This window comes from Peromyscus maniculatus, chromosome 2 (assembly GCF_049852395.1).
Source record: "Peromyscus maniculatus bairdii isolate BWxNUB_F1_BW_parent chromosome 2, HU_Pman_BW_mat_3.1, whole genome shotgun sequence".
NCBI lineage: Eukaryota > Metazoa > Chordata > Mammalia > Rodentia > Cricetidae > Peromyscus > Peromyscus maniculatus.
Window position 1 is genome coordinate 113,078,589 of NC_134853.1, and position 14,143 is coordinate 113,092,731.

A 14,143-nucleotide genomic window follows, 5' to 3' on the forward strand; every position below is an offset into this window, starting at 1 on the left:
ATAATGATGAAAAATAAACCCTCTTTGCATCTTTAACATTGGATTCTATATGGTTTCAACATAGAATATAATTTTATATACTATTATTTACTTTATCAAACCTCCTTGTTAGTATACTCAACACTCAGAATTAAATAAATTCTTCACTAAGTATTTAAGTCCACACAATCATGACTACCAATGATCATAAGGCTACCCATTTAGAAATTTCTTCTTTGAACTAAAATAATCCTTTTAGTTTGAACACTTTTAAAGATGACAACGGAATTTGTTATAAAGAAGGACTCTCATACCAATGAGCACCCAGTACATCTAGATACTGGTTGAGAACCAACAGAAAGACACTACAGATTATATGGACATCATGTTCATCACCAGATTACAGAGAAACCATTGTAGGAAAAGTAGCACTGTGATTCTGTAATGTTTTATGTCTCTGAGTTTGTGTGATTGATTAGTCTAAACTTTTTCTTTTGGTTTGAGGATTTCGTACACTTATACAATGTGCTGTGATAAAGTCCATCTTCTTTTCCCTTTCTTCTGTTTCCTCCCCTTCCCCTAGCATTACTTCCTCCCAATTCACATGTACTTTAATTTTCTCTTCTCTTTTTATTTTATTTAAACTCATCAAGTCCAATTAGTGATACCAGTGCATGAATGGGTATAGAGCCAACTCCTGAAGTATAAGTAACCTCTAAAGGACGTCAGGCTTCAAAACAATTGAGTCTCCCTGTGTCTGAAGTCATATGCTTCCAATAGCTTTTCAGCTCTAGGTAGAACCTTGTAGCCACCTTCCCACTCCATTCTCATATAATATCTAGCTTGATCTTGTATAGTTCTTGTGCATGCTGACACAACGACTCTGAGTCCATATACATAGCTGCCCTGTTGTGTCTCAAAACACTATTCTCTTGTAGTTATCTACCACCTGTAACTCTCACAAGCAATCCCTCTTCTTCAATGATCCCTGAGCCTTGGGAAGAGAGGTCTATAATATAGGTATAACATTTAGGGAGATTTTTTGTATATTGACCAGTTGTGAGCCTCCATGTTAATCATCTCTGCAGCAGGAAGTTACTCCGATGCAGGTTGAAAGATGTACTAATTGATGGGTATAACATTAACTCATTAATTTAGTACTATGATCACTTAGCAGAACAATAGCAGTAGGTAATCTCCTAAGACCTATCACCCCTATAGCCATATTTTCTTTGCCCTGTTGGGCATAGGCTCCATCTTGTAGACCAAGCCTTAAGTCTAATTAGAAAATAGTTAAACAACATTCATGCCACTATTTTATGACTTTGGAATATTTTTGCTAGGCTGATGGTTATTGCAGCTTACAGGGTTCACACCTGGGTAAGACTGCTAATACCTTTTGTTCTCTGTTAATATGCATAGCACCTTTCAGCAGTATAAATGCTATCCACTGAGCCTGAAGCTTTTCTTATCAGAATCAGCATGATTTTTCCATATTCTATGACACTAGCATGTGATTTTTTTCAGTAATAAAAATGTACCCATCTTAGTTCTAGAGTATAACTAAGCAATGAAAGTAACCTGTAATATTTTGGGACTATGGGACTACATTAACCAATAACTTCCAAAGAAATAACATCCAGAAAACAAATAAATGGCTAGAAATATGGGTCAATAGTTAAAATTAGTGACTGCTTTTCCAAGGACCTGGAGCCAATTCCCAGCACCCAGCTCACATATGGTGGTTACAACCATCTGTAACTATAGTTCCATACTATCTTCTAGCCTTTAAAGGGAGCACACATGCATGTGATACACAAGTATTCATGCTGAGACACCACAAGAACCATAGACCAAGGAAAACTATAGTACTGTTCACAGGAAATTTCTTTTCAAGTGGTTGGAAAGGGTAGTCCTAGAGACTCCACAATAATGTAATCTGTTGCTCTTGCCTTTGATTTTTTTTCCTCAAAGGTAGAAGGTAATGCCCACTCAGGACACAGGTTTCTCATGAGTCAAGTATCTAAACTGATTAGCTTTCTTCTTTGGATTTAGTTTCAATAGTCCCAGGGAGTCCTATACAAACTGCCAATAGAAGGAAGAAATTAAATAGTCCTACACAGCTGTAATACCTATGAACCAAAACAATGACCACTATGACAAGTTATCTATAAATATCCAATAACTGTCATTCACATGTTTGTGGTAACCAATGGTTGTCTAAATTGGACTTATGTCCTACTCAGTAGGAAGGAAATTATGACTGGTATTAGAAACCTAGCCCTTTTTTTGCTTTAGGGGGACCTGTAGCTTCCTGGCCCCTGTTTTGGGTAACTGTTGCCTTGCTTGCAGACCTTGACCTTGATATCCTCCCTATACTAATTCCCTGCCAAGTTCCACCCTCTTGAATGCTAAAGGGAAGTCCCTTGTCTGTGTATCCTGAATAATGGGCATTAACAGCTTAGATGCAAGATTGTAAAAATCAGTAGCAAACTTCTGCCCTCCAGGGTTCTCCCATTGTGCTGTAAGCCTGTATTTAAGACCTCCTTCCTCCTTCAATAAATGCCATTCGGCATTTAAAATTAAAATATATATATTACATATATACATACTGCAAATGTAATATATGAATACCACAAGTGTGATTAATATCATGAGTGTAATTAATGAATATCATGAGTGTAATTTAAAATATAAAAATTAAAAAAAAAAGAAACCTAGCCAACTGCCTGTGGCTAAAGTGGTCATGATCTCAAAAGAGCATCTACTATGGCACTTTAATAGTCTACCATAACCCACAACTGTTGGTGGAAGTTTCTGTCCTGCCTGCCAATTCCTAAATAACTAACAGGAGACTCAATATTACTTACAAATGTTAGGCTGAAAGCTCAGGCTTATTACTGTCTAGCTCTTCCATTTTAAATTAACCCATATTTCTTATCCACCCTTTGCCATATGGTGGTACCTTCTTTCAACAAGGCACATTAATCTTGCTTCTTCCTGCATCTCTCACGACTCCTCCACCTCTGCCCTTCTTCCTCCCAGCATTCTCAGTTTGACTGTCCCACTGATACTTCCTGCCTGGCTCCCAGCTGGTCAGTTCTTTATTAACCAACGAAAGTAATATTTATTCACAGTATAAAAAAGGAATATTCCACAGCATCTCCACCTTCCTGTCTAATTAAAAAGGAAGATTTTAACCTTCACATAATTAAATATATATAACAAAGCAATTATTAAGTAACAATTACAGTTACAATATGCAGACCATTTATATTTGGAAAATTTAGAGTGAATACTCCATTATTTTTCTTATCTTGGTGAATCTAAAATTTTACATTTAATTTAACTTTTTATCATAACTAAGGAAAACTATGGTTATAACTATCTAGTCTTCAACCCCATCAAAGACCCCAGAAGGGTGAAATGTTACCTAATAACAGGGACATCAGGCTGCCTGAACAGTCACCCTAGGTTCTTCTGTGACATTGGGGCATCCAGCTATGGCCTACAGGCCTGGTATATCTGACAGACATTTCTGAGAAGCAGGGAATTTTGAAGGACTGTCATATCTTGTCTCAGCAAAGTTCCGGGGTTGCTTTGTTTTGCATCCTGGTGGTCTAGCTTGGACAGTATCTGTCAGCAGTTGAGGCAAGGGCAGTTTCTTTGCCCACATGGCTAACTTTTGCCATAAAGAAAACAAACTCCATACAGAATTTTTTCAGTGCCCACCATCTTTGTTGAAGTAGATTGGTGCTTCCAGGAACAGACATGTCTCACTATAATGAAAAGCCTAAGGTTATTAAATATTTTAAATGCCATATTCTGTAGGTCTTTGAAGTATTTGAAGACAATCTATTTATCTAAATATATCTGTGTATGACCTTGAAAACATACCTAACATGACTATAAATTGGACTACTATAGATGACTATTAATCTATATTTCTTAATTATATATTGCATTTTAAAATTACCTTAATAAGCATAGTAACCAAAACAAGAGTAGAAACATACATACAGTATAACAAAAATAACTTTAAATTTGTATCAATAAACTAAAATCCATGCCAATGTAAAATATTTAGATATTAATAGCTGGGTTTTCTTTTTGTTTGTTCAAAGTAGATTGAATAATCTACCCTTTTACCCTACCAATTCTATATGTTATCCCTGTTGTTTTCCTTTAGAAAGAGATTTTTGAATTTAACTCCTTTGTTTAGCTTTTTTTTTCCTGACTATGATCAACAACATTTTGTAACCAACCCTCTTTAAATGATGACAAACATCCATAGTCAATCTTTTGGGAATGTGGACTTTGCTCTCTAGACTACTTCCTGCTGTTTGTGGGCATGGCTATCTCTGCGGGAACCTTGAGAAATCTGGGATGATAATGAAGTCCCAGCTGGAGTGTTTGTGTGAGGCAGGACCAACTCAGTCATCAGCCTTGAAGCTGTTCTGGATGCTGGATTGCTTGGACCATCCGTTTTCATTGGTGTCTGGTCCCCTTGCTCTGAAAATACATAAACTTTTTAAGGTAACATACACATCCACATTAAAACAAGTATAGACTATACACTCTGCATAAGTCAGCCAAAGAAGATTTTTTTGTTAAGTGTTTGAGCAGGTAAAATATATATCACATATTTTGTACTTCATTTAGGTTTATATTTTTATGTTTGTAGCCAGGATTTTCGGGGGGGGGGGGAGTCTTCCTCAATTAAACCTGATTTTCTTTAACCTGGCATGGATCCACAGAAGAAATAAATCAATAAGAATAAAAAAGAAAAAAAATGACATGCAAACTGTCAGATAAATAGGTGAATATGGAAGTAATCATTGTGTTAAGGAATCTAGTCCTAGAAAAACACAAGTCACATCTTATTCCTCATATGTGAATACTTGGTTTTTTTTTTTTTTTTTTGCAACTTTAGATTTGTGTATTTAAATACAATAGACATTGAGACCTGAAAATTATCAAGGGAAAATGGAGGAAGGCTCTTTCAAGAGAGGAGCGATAGAAGAATGCTATTGGTACAAATGGGGGATGGAAAAATAACAGAGCATTAAGTTATAAGTATGATGGTGAAGGGAAGGCAGGATCAGAGAGGTTTACAAGAGTGGATAGCTAACAATAAAGACTTGAAAATGTCCCATGAAACCTCCTAGAGTAGAAGGTTCCTAAAATGTATATAAAAAAGGGGGTGTAAATGGAGTTACCTTATAATAGGAGGAACAATGTACCTCTCAGACAACATAGCTACTCATTTATTATATTTCCTTTAACCCACTACTTCTGCACAGCTTCCTGTTGTAATGGTATTTAATTCACCGAATAAGTACTAGTGCTTAATTCATTCTTTCAATGGAGCAAGTGCTTAGTCATTTGAGTGGGTGTATATATCTGACATAATGTTTGAATTACAAAGTTATTCTGTTTGCCCTCCCAAATTTTCCATTATGAAGTCCAGATCTTCTTGTTTATTACATAAACCGTTGCATCTTCTGTAGTTGTTTTTCTTTGGCAGTTTATCTTTGAGCTTGTATAAACTATGCCATACACGAGCTTCTCAAATCATGGGCTCTTCAAATGCAAAGGAATTTTTGAATTGGCATTTTGAAAATGTTTGCAAAGAATTTCCTGCAGATCTCCCTGAATCCTGCCACCTGTAACCGCTGTGAGGAATTTTATAGCAGTGTCCAACAGTTATTTACAAGATATGTTCAAAATTGTTCATTTTTTTGAAGGCAACTTCTGACTTATTAGAATGCCCTAATTTTATGCCTTTTCTCCCAAATCATCACATTAATTTTGCTGCTGTTGTTCTTGTTAAAGTTTTAAATCTCTCTGTGTATAATGCAGTATGCACTTAAAATTACAGTTATGTGGAGGACAAATAGTAAGTAAAATTTTATGCAGTCCATCACAAAATCTTTTTTGATAACGTATTTCTGACTTTCCAAAGTGTTGTTAATTATTGCGTGTGATATGCCCAAGAAATGGACTGTATAAAACATTTTATATTTCCTGCTACAGTTCCTGAAATTGAGCATTATTTATAATGTTAGAGTAGGGACAATATCATTTGAGTAAACACATAGAAATCTCCCAGATACAGACATTTGCATATTGTCAAATATCTTGCTAGCTCTTTGAGATTCTAGAATAAAGAAATCTTTTGAAAAATTCCAAAAGTCAAATGGATATCTCTTTAACCTTAAATTTATTATTCCTAATTTTTACTGATGTTGTTTTTTATTTTGTTCTTTTTTCTAGAATATTGTGTGTTTTCCACAAGTATTTCTGTGAATTATTTTTGTCCCATTATTTCTATTATTTCCATAATGTTATGTAGCTGAACCATATGCTACCTCTGTAACTGGACCTTCCCTTGTCCTTGAACCTAGACTGAAGTGAGTACTATAAATGCTAATGAATTCAGGGCTGTCTCCTTGGCTTTTCTTGAATCTTTCTCTTTGCTTTCTCCTTGCTGGTACTCACCTGCATCTGGGTAGTTGATATTCCTGTAGGTCAAGATTTTTTGGTTTTTGTTGCTGTTTCTTCTAAGTAAGAGATCAGTAATTATTTCCATAGCTTCTCTACCCGCTCTCAGTTCCTGTCCATAAGCATTACTCCAGGTTTTACTTACATAGAAGGTTCTCTTAATGCAGAGGTTCAGAGCTTGGTATTTGAATGTCATTGGCTACCGTCTTGTTTGATTGCACAGTTGCAAACAGAAAGTGGAAGGTTTCTTTTAAGTTTGGTTCATTCAAAGCATGCCATTCATCCTGAAACTTAATGAAAATGACAGAAAACAATAAGGAATATGAGAGTACAAGGACACATGAAAACAATAACAACTAAGATGATACAAACTTTAGTATGGATGGGTAGCGATTGAATTGACTGAGAAGGCATGGAACATAGGAGCCTACAGAGAAGGAAATCACAGTGCCTTGTTCCCATCGTCCCTAATAGTTCATGAGAAGATCCTCAGGCTTTCAGAGTTTAGAAGCATTGGTTTCTGTAAGAAGCAAACTTTAGAGAGAAAACATAAATACAATTTATTTATTTTTGCAAAAGCAGTTACAGCTGTCAGATGTCTTCTCCTCATAGCAAAGCATTCATTTCTATCCTGGTAGTGAAAGGAATCAAATCCATTTTGAAGAAAACTGATCTGAAAAGGAATTTTGAATCAAGGGTCTCAAGTGAAGCATAAGACAAGTTTCTTTATAGCACTAAGCTTTGCTGAAGGTTGCGTATCTGAGAATGAGAATGGCCCATCTCTTTAGCTTGCCTGATTCCTACATGACAGGTTGCCATTGTGATTAGACAGTTGAGTGACTCCTGTTGAAAACCTGGGTTCATACTTTGTTTACTTGCAGAATAGCCAATGAATTCATGAGTTCCACCAATACACAAGGTTCTTGATTAGCTTCTTAATTTCTCTTTAATGTGAGAGAACACACGCTCTAGAAATGTGGGTGAAATGGCAATATGACACAAAAAGACAACAACAAAAACCCAGATACAACATAATTCAGGCAATAGATGGAGGATAGCATCACAACACTGTGATTAATATTCCTAGAGAGATAAGATAAAATGTACTAATGAAACAGAGAGAGTAGGCTATTAATCAAAGAGATATTCAAAAAGAGCAAAAATTATCTAAAATTAAAACTGTAATGATTAAAAAAATTGAAGCAATAAAAGAAAAAGTTGATGTATTCTCCCAGAATAGAAAACCAGATGATAAGGAGATATAGCCTAGTACCCAACCAGGAAAGTTTTATAATGGTAATAGCAAGAATGAACCTGGAAATGGCAGTGTCAAAAGACCAGGGTATATTTATATAATATAGGAGTTATGAGGTCTTAAAATGGAAGAGTCCGCCAGCCACTCCACAAAGAGTCTGAGGAGAGGCTCTCTTCAAGGTAATGTAATATTTATTTCTAAGTGTAAACAATTCTGAGAAGGACTAGATACTTTTTGAGGGAAAATGAATTAGTCTGATGCATATGAGATAAGATTAAACAGGCACAAAATTTTGTAGTAGCATGAAAATGAAATACTCTTCAAAACTTGAATTAACATTTGTTTTACATGCAGATACACTTTGAATAAATATGATAAACCCAAGACTTTCCAAAGAATAAATAAATGATCATGAGAGTTTCCTTCCTATGGGCCCTTAGCTGCTATGGCTAAGCTTCATCACAAAAACGAAAAGAATGAGTAAGAAGAAAATAATTAGTCTCAGAAACAGAATTAGAGGACAAATTTAAGGAAGGAGAAGCTCCACAGAGAAGCAGTCCAGGAAAAGAAGGGCAGGGGCTTTGGGAAGGAGCACTGTGAAAAAGCAAAACAAAACAACCAGAAAGGACTTACTCCCCAGGGTAACTGGGCTCTGAAATATACTAGTGTAGAAAATTTTGTAATTCTACAAAGTGTTTGAAAGAGATTAATGATAGCACCTAGACAAACTACCGATTAGAGGAATCAGCATTGGATAACCTCACTCCCTTCATTTCTTTCTGCACTGACAATTGGAGTCAACAGGTAGAACTCCAGATTGATGTTAAGTAGTCTTAGTTCAAGTACTTTGTTATTAGTTAGTTTTTACTGCATCAGACATCATGTCTTCTTGGTGTTTGACCCCAGACCTCATAGCTTCCAGATGTTTAAAACATATTTTACCACACAAAGAATTGATTTCTACAGTAGTCCTTGGCTTTTAGTCTCAGCACTGCATCAGATAAAACACTTTTGTTTTCTCAAGGAGCTAGGGAGCAAACCTTAGCTCTAGAATGTGACAAAACACCAGTATCACTTTGGCTTCTGTATTTGACGCAATGAATGCTCATTGAATGCAGGGCTTGGTCTTTAGATTGCCCATTTTAAATATACTACATGTTTAATGAATGTTTGGTGCTTATAGCACTGAGTTATTCTCTAGCTTTGCTAATATGAATTGTTAATTATGCAGCAAGGCACTGAGAATTCAGCCTCTTACTTACTGCTGGCAGGATTGCACTTAAATGTTCTAGACAAATTAAAGTCTGCTTTTAACGAGAAAATTCATTCTTCCCTATGTGACCCATTCTAACACTTAACAATTCCCCACTGCTAAAGAATCTCTTCTTTATGTCTCAGTTAAATCTCTCCAATTGCTAGTTAAGTCCATTTTTTCTTTCTTTCTGTTGCCTGTCGTGGATACCAGTGGGTTATAGAAATGTTTGAAGCATCCCTATGTGCCTTTCTTTCTCTTGCCTCTTTCTCAAATCCAGATTATTTGCATTGAAATGTATACACAATTTTATCCTACTATGCTGTAACATCTTTCAAATAAACTATGGGAGACTATAATTTGAGGCAACTAATAATTTTTATGAATTATGTTTTAGGATTGGGAAATTTGGCAGTATATTGTTTCATTGAATTTATAAAAATAAAGAGGATTTGGCCATTAATTGATCTTTTAAAATCTTACTGCTCTGACCTCTTACCTTTATGAACAGACTACCTATCTGGAAATTTCTGTTGTGTTCAATGCTGAGACTGTCCAAGTATTTCATTAGTGATCCAAGCAAACTATAAGTTCAGGGCTAAATTCATTTAATAAATAACTTTTATTGATTTCTTTCTTCTTTTACTTAAGTATGACAACAGCATACATAGAGACATTTGTAAGAATTGTTATACTAAAAACAAAATAGAAATGAATGTTGGTTCTTGTGGAATGTATGATTAATTTAAAATTTAGATATGTAGTACAATACGTAAGCCTAGTACACAAATATCAAATATCTCTATGCAATATAAGCAACTTTTGAAGTATTGGTAATGATATATGTGTACCCTTTAGATTAAATAGCATCACAGATTTATTACATCTTATCATCCAGGGAAAACTTCCATGAGCCAGGGCTTGCTACCAATAATTAGACTATTGAGAAGTCTTCCAAGATAGGTATAAACTCCAGCAGGTCACAGACAAGCCAACACATAAAATGCAAATGGATGATATGCTGCATTATTCATGAATTCTGCATTTTTGTAAGGCACTTAGTTGACTATCCCTAAAGTCCTTGGCAGTGTGTGGGTGGCCAAATAGTTTTTGAGAGTTACTCCCTGTTGCCTCCAGTTTATCGAACCAATTTAACTCTAGTTAATAACTCTATTAACTGGGTAATGGTTACTGTCTTTTTATCTGCTCAGTAACACTACATCCACATTATAAACAGCTGGTCAGTGACATAAATCTCTCTATATAGTAATGCACAAAATACTTTGTCTTAAGGGCAGTCACAGAGAAGCAGTAACCAGCGCTGCATTTTTCACTGGGAAAAGCTGCCCAAGGCCCCAGTGGGACTGAGACTGGTAGCATCTTCTAAATCTCTTCTCAGGGGTTGAGCAGATGGCAGCTTTCTGATTGGAAACTTGATTCAGTGCTGCATTTAGTGTGATTAAAACAAATGATGAGCCTGGAGCTGAGGCTATAGAATCCCACGGAACAGGTGGCAAAATGGGAAAGGAAGGTAAACCAGTTTGTTTGTCCCCACACCACTAAAGCAATGGCTTGACGAATTCCCCCAACTGGAGTGACGGGCTTTCTTCTTCTCCCCTCCTCATCAAATGAATTGAACTGACCAGCTGTATTGGCATCCTGTAGGTAGGGCCTGAAAAGTCTCCTGCTCTAACAGGCTTCACACTGTTAGGGGTCTGTAGTGACACAGCAGGTGCAGGGAGATCTAAGCCCTTAAATGCAATGTATACACAGAGCTCTGCAGACAGCCCCGTGGAGCTACCACATAAGATGGTTTTTCATGTGTAAATGAGAAGGTCTTTCATTTTTCAAGCTATTGCATTATATTCCCCTCTGTTGAAAGACAAACACAGGAAACCAACCAGCACTGAGGCAATTACAGAAGGGTGGCTAGTGCCATACTCAGGATATCCAGCTTCAGTTAGAAGGCTTAAGCGCACCAGTACATTTCAGACGTCCTTGTTAGAGTTCAAGCCATGTTGGAAATTCATGGTTTCTTATGATGACTTCTTGGTAAATCAGTGTAAACAGGAGCACATAGGTTTGGACAGCGCTTCCTAGAATGGAGAGTAAGAAAGGTAGACAGATTTAGTTTAAAGCATTGTGAATGACTGATTTTGAGGGTGGGAACTTACCATGCATGTTTTAGGAGAAGCTTTTCCCTCAAAACCTACAGTTAGGAAGCAATTCTGTGGTCTTCCAGAATTGTTTAGATGGAAAAGAAATATAAAGCGGGCACATATTAAAAAATCCTTAATGATTTTTGTTAACTGTGGAATGAACACATTTATTTCAAATTATTGTCAGTTTGTTTTAATTTTTCAATATTTTGTCTTTATTTTGAAAGCGTAAAAAATTTTTACTGACATGCCTTTGATTTTCTCACACATATTCTAAGTCCTACTATAATAGAAAATAAAATATTTTCAGTATGGGTTTCTTGTACTGCATATGTCTCATTTTGCATGCTTGCATATGTGCACATTTTATAATCATTTGTGTTGTGAATGTACCCATGAAAATGCAGTATAGCAGTCATCCTCAAACAGTAAAGAGATGAGTATTTATTATGGTTTTAATGGAAGCAAAATAATAAATGCTCACCCTCTTCTGTATGGATGCGCCTTTGCAATAGCTACCGACAGTTCCATTTCTCCAATTATCTTTGTTTTATGATAGAGAAAGCTGACTCAGAGAGGTTAAGGAATATCCTAAGGCCACAAAGCTTATAAATTATTGAGCTTGGAATTTAAAAATGGACCATACATCCTTTGCACTGCTATGTCCATCCTGTTATTGAATATATATCATAAGATAGATGTTTGACATGTTTTTATTATACACCAAAGTACGAATACTCCATATGGACAAGTTCAAACATTGGAGGGTTTGGGAGATTTAATATTTCTTTAATGAGTAAATTTCATCAGATAGACACCTTTTTATTACTGTTAATTGCACCTGCTTTTCTTAGATAAAACTCAGGTCAGATATCTCTCAGTTGTCATTGGTAGTACATTTCCTCAGGACTTGGGCTCTTGCAAGGAATTCACAATCATGTTTTCAATTTAAGTTTACTGTCAAAAGGCAAAGATAAGAAATTCAACTTTAAGGCCTTGTTTTGGTTGCCTCATTGTTGTTGCTAGCTACCCAAAATAGGCTTTTGTGTTTTTCTGTGTGGAAAATTCACAGTGTGGCTCTCCTGAAAGACAACTGACATTGCTTGTTTATTTAATAAAAAAAATAACTAAGACAAAATTAATGCTAAAAACACTTAGCACTTACAAGAGTAGAGGGGACATGAAAGTCAAGCCTGGGTCATATGCAATGCCTTTGAAAAGGCAGCTTTCTGAGCTCCAGTGTCCAAATGCTCAAAATGACTTGATATTATACTGTATGTAGAATAGTAACAGAACTCTGCCATAGATTCCCAACTTCCCTGGTGAAGGCAGCTTGCCTCAGATCTAGCTGTTTCATATTTTTGCACTAAGGCTACCCTAGCCACTGAGGTTCTGAACCTAGAGGTTTTGAATGATGAGTGGGTATCAGTCATGCTACAGAGGACAGCGTTGGCACCATCGTCCCAGCTGGTCAACAAGAGTATGCTGTTGGGTCACCTTTGCCATTGTGAGCTGGGACCTGGTGGTTCCAAACCAGCCATCAGCTCTGATGGAGCTTTACAGCTGAAATCCCTCTGCGGCAGCCCAGGGCAGATTGGATGGAGCGTTAACTGTGATTTCTGTGAAAAGCAAGTTGGGATTGATCTCACAAAAATAACTGTTCCTTCTTGCAAATCCATGGTTTGCCATAAGACAAATGGGCCTTTTGCCAGGGAGTCTGTGGAAAAAGAAAAAAAATGGAAGAAAAATATCAGTATTTTGTAGGTAATTTTCTACTATATCCAATATTATAGAATATATTTTTCAAAATATAAAATTATTACTAGATTGGCCATAGTTATTATCTCTGCAAGAGATGAGTTATTTATTCATGAAAATTATAAGACTCTATAAGCTTCAGATGTTTCAAAACATCTGTCTATATCATCTTTTGTGAAAAAGTATATTGATGGATAAAATTTTTCAGCTTTTCCTCATGCAATTTACATTTCACCTGTGGATGATTTGCATGAGGGTCCTGGTAAGCAGCCATACGTTTAGTTTTGCATTTTTGGAGATTTATAAGCTTTTTCTAAATATATAAACTTTTTCAAGATATTATTGTTGACTATTGTATTTTCTACTGTGATACGTTGATAGAATTATCCAGTTTTATTTAAGATATTGAGACAACACAAAAATTATTTCTTTATGACTATAAAACATTGGAGATATCTTATTCATAAAAATATTAGTTCAGCTGGGGGGGTGGTGGTACATGCCTTTAATCCCAGCACTTGGGAGGAAGAGCCAGGCAGATCTCTGTGAGTTCAAGGCCAGCCTGGTCTATAGAGCGAGTTCTAGGACAGGCACCAAAACTACACAGAGAAACACTGTTTTGAACCCCTCCCCCCCCAAAAAAAGTAGCTTATGTCACATGTCTGTTGCTTATATTTTTAGGAGCTGGGAAGAAGATGTTGAAATAAAACTGCTCATACTTATATGATATCCATGTATTAGTTCATAAAGAGAGAAAATAAATGTGCTTAATGATGACATAACAATTCTGTTCATAACGAATGCTGTGAGAAGACATTAAGCAGCATATTTAAGAAGATTCCTGAGCTTGGGAGTTGTGTTTTCTATGAAGTGTTAAGAACTCAAGTGACATGTAAAGTGCCTGATGCTGTTAACTATGGTTCATATGGAGAAGTGGACCTGAGGAAATACCCAGGAAACTAGAGGATGGGACTCGGGATTCAGATTTAGTGAAATGAATTATTTTCAGTTTGGGATCAATTAAGGATGTGTGTGTGTGTGTGTGTGTGTGTGTGTGTGTGTGTGTGTGTGTGAGAGAGAGAGAGAGAGAGAGAGAGAGAGAGAGAGAGAGAGAGAGGTGTCAGAGTTCAATTTTTGTTTTTATTTGTCCATTTTTTTGACGTGAGTCTTGCTACATGTAGTTCTACTGTCCTGAAAAACATTTTGTAGACCAGCCTGACATTGAATTCCAAGAGA

The 14,143-nt window shown here is 36.1% G+C and overlaps 1 long non-coding RNA gene across 1 annotated transcript in view; it reads left to right on the forward strand.

Moving 5' to 3' along the window:
- LOC121827292 (uncharacterized) overlaps nucleotides 1–14,143 on the forward strand; it is a 301,492-nt gene that overhangs the window by 148,956 nt on the left and 138,393 nt on the right. The window lies entirely within an intron of this gene.